The following is a 3,680-nucleotide window of genomic DNA, read 5'->3' as shown; positions in this document are numbered from 1 at the left end:
AAAATGTTGCTATGGCTGATGTCAGAGAGATTACTGCCTGTGGTCTCTTCTAGGATTTTCATGGTTTCAGGTTTTTAGGTCGTTAGTCCATTTTGAGTTTATTTTTTGTGTATGGTATAAAAGCAAGTGGTCCAGTTTTATTCTTTTGCATATAGCCGATCAGTTTTCCTAACACCTATTGTTGAAGAGACTGTCTTTTTCCCATTGGATATTCTTTCCTGTTTTGTCAGAGATTAATTGACCATATAACTGTGGGTTTATTTCTGGGTTTTCTATTCTGTACCGTTAATCTATGTGTCTGCTTTTGTCCCAGTACCATACTGTTTTGATCACTACAGCTTTGTAATATAACTTGAAGTCTGGAATTGTGCTACCTCCAGCTTTGCTTTTCTTTTTCAAAATTGCTTCGGCTATTCAGAGTCTTTAAAAATATGGAATGCTTCATGAATTTGCATGTCAACCTTGTTCAGGGGCCAAGCTAATCTTCTCTATATCATTGCAATTTTAGTGTATGTGCTGCTGAAGTGAGCACTAAATTTCTGACTTTTTTTCTTTTTATTTCAGTTTTTATTTAAGTTCAAGTTAGTTAACATATATGGAAAAATTGGTTTCAGGTATAGAATTTAGTGATTCATCACTTACATATAACACCCAGCACTCATCACAAGTGCCCTCCTTAACACCCATCACCCATTTAACCCATCCCCCGACCCCCAAAAAATCTAATCTGCCATGCTGAGCCCTTAAGACCACATGGCAGCAGTCATCTGCAGCCAGGCAGTAGCATCCCTCTTAGACAGAGCATGCACTCACCAGTTTGCCCCGTTCCCATTCCCATCCCTCCCTGTGGTTACATCCTGCCCACTTGATTCACTTCTACTTGTCCACCCCGGTAGGCATTGAGTTTTTGATTCCTGATCGACACTATGTGCCAAAAAGTCTACTCTTCCAATGACAACAAAAATACCCAGAATTTTCATTGGACAGGCTCCACCCATTTCTTCCATTTTATTGCATCGCCCTTCCAGTCCCCTCCCTCAATGCACTGATGACCATGCACTGGTTGCTGATTATCCCCTACCCCCAAGGAATGCCAGCCTGACCCCAGAAGGCCAGGCCATGGGCATGGTTCCCTTCGAGATGTCTCCACGAAGCCCTCCCTGACTCCTAGAATCCCTCTGTTGCATACACAGAATCACATTGCCATTTAGTTGAATTTCTTCATTGTACAGCTTAAGAAATGGAAAATGTGACATTCAAGAATTGCACGCAATGAAAACTGTGTAAAACTGTGACTAGAACTCAGGCAACAGGGACGTGGGAATTTCTCACCAAACCACGTGCTATTCGTGAGGCTCTTGCCTCGGTGCCCCTCACATCTCCACTCCAGGGCATCGTGCCATATGCATAAGGAGCTCTCTGACTGACTGATTGATTGCTCACTCAGCGCTCCTGGCAAAGCAGTTCTCACTCTGTTGAACAAATTATCTTTATGCATTGCAGTCTCTAGAGCTGAGATTAGGGGCAGCTCACTATAATCTTCAAATCATTTAGCAATGTCTTGGAACCACTGGACATGACACAAGGATCTAGGAAAAACGTCCCCTGTTGGCATGTGGAAAGGAAGCGGGCAGGGGGAAGCAGGAACTCTGAGGCACTGTGCTAAGGATTTAAGTTTTATTTTTTACTGCCTGCAGCCAAATGTTGCTCACTGCCTGTTTTTATAAAGTTTTATTGGAACACAACCATACATTCATGCTACAATGGCAGGGTTGAGTGGTTGCAGCAGAAACCGTATGGTCTGCTGATCCTAAAATATTTATTGTCTGGCTCTTTATAGGAAAAGTTTTCTGAAGCTTGATGTAAACCATTCATCAGCCCTCAAGGCTGAATATTACTTTATACTCGCTTAACTGAAGGGTAGCTGGTACTCAGAGAGGGTAATGTCGCTTGTCCATCCTGCCACCCAAAGCGTGGTGGGATGGAACTCAGGTATTTGATTCTAAAACCCATCGTCGTTTGACCAGATGCCCACAGGATAAAGTCCAAATTTCCTAGCAGGGATCAAACCCACTTGTCCAACTTCTACCTCCTGTGCACCCGTCAGGCCAGCAACTTTGAACTCCCTGCTGGCTTCCAAACACGCCGTGCAACTTTCTGCATCCGCATCTTTGCAAACGATATTTCCTTTTCACCAAATCCTCGACGTCTTTCTCTATATGTGAAATCCCTTCATGACTCATCGCAAATCTTACCTCCTCCATGGAACCTGCTCTTTGTCAGACAATTAATGAGAACAAGAGCCAACATTATTAGTATTTTCTTTGAGCCGTGAACTAGGCGGGCCACTCTGCTGTATGTTCTATGTAATCTTTTTATGACAACCCTATGAGGTAGGCACTGATAATCTCACTTTCAAGGGGCACACACAGGTTGAGAGAGGTTAAATAACTTGGCCAGTGTCCCAGAGCTAGGGAGGTTTGGACCCGGGATCTGGCCCAGGTCTGTCTGATGTTCAAGTTCAGCTGTTACGACCACGCTCTAGGCAGCATCCGTTGTCTGCTCTTGCAGTTTCTCCTACAGACCTGGCTTTATAGCATTTGCTCAGTCTCTTGGGACGGTGCCTGTCTCCTGGAGGCTGGGAGACACATCCCTTTACGACTGTAACCTGGCCCATGGAGGTGACTCAGTCACTGTTTGTGGGAGAATGCTGGCACCTTGTCTTCACCGTGCCAACCCTGAACCTCAGTTTATTGTTCTATCCATATTATTTCAACAGCATTTAGCAATTTGGGGAAACAAGGTTTCCCCCAATTCCTTTCTGTTGGTGCCACCATCTCTCTGCCTCTGAGTGGACTGCGTGCAGTTGACCACCCAGGCCCATTCCTGGCTTGGCTCCGAGCTTAGATTTCACTTTGGTTGCTTGGTGTGCATTTATTAGTGTTTAAAAAAGGTTCTTGTTTCATCCATAATTAAGTCATAGTTCATAGCTGTGAATAAAAGAGGGGTTAAAAGTAGCAACTAAATATGACTCTTTTTTTCCCCCCATAGCCTGCCTTCTTCTAGAAAAACGCCCCAATTCTGAGCAGCGATGTGAATCCACACACCCATGTGGGCTTGCTCAGACTCAAAGAAGGGAAATGTGTTAAACTATCATTACTCACTGATAAATAATAACAGCAGCAACATCAACAATAACATCCTGACTGCGGTCAGTTGGCACACTTCATGGTGCCTTTTATGCAGTGGCAGCCGGGGTGTAGACAGGGCGCAGACCCCGCCCTCTCAGGGCCCCTAGCCCGCTACAGCCCACTGTGATCGGGGATCTCAGAAGAGGGGCCTCTGCCAGCCCGTGAGGTGGGAGGTGCAGGGAAGGCCTGGGAGAGGGGCAATGGGAGGCGGCAGCGTGGGGCATCCGGCATCAGCTGGAGCTTGGTGCGGCGCTCAGACAGCTCTTGCTTTGTCTGGGATAAGTGACAACAGAGAGAGGAGGATTCAAACGCAGGTCCCCTTAGCAGGCTCTGAGTTCAGAGCAATGGTGGAGTGGGGGTTGTCTCTGGGGTGCACCGCCCGACTCCCAGGTCCCTACTGTAGGGATCTGAAGACCACGGAGAAGTGGGACGATGCCTGGCAGCCCTCCCCAGCCCGTCTCCACCCCTCTCACATCCCTTCTCTGACAC

General features: G+C 46.4%; 1 non-coding gene across 1 annotated transcript; it reads right to left on the bottom strand.

The window, feature by feature from the left end:
- Positions 1 to 425: 425 nt before the first annotated feature.
- LOC116648460 lies at positions 426 to 532 on the bottom strand. The gene has a single exon (XR_004302528.1). It is a non-coding gene; the product is annotated as a U6 spliceosomal RNA (small nuclear RNA).
- Positions 533 to 3,680: the final 3,148 nt, after the last annotated feature.

The sequence above is a fragment of the Phoca vitulina genome, unplaced genomic scaffold (assembly GCF_004348235.1).
Source record: "Phoca vitulina isolate PV1807 unplaced genomic scaffold, GSC_HSeal_1.0 scaffold43, whole genome shotgun sequence".
In the NCBI taxonomy this organism is placed as follows: Eukaryota; Metazoa; Chordata; class Mammalia; order Carnivora; family Phocidae; genus Phoca; species Phoca vitulina.
The sequence above is the reverse complement of the archived record's forward strand: the minus strand, read 5'-3'. Positions and strand labels throughout refer to the sequence as shown.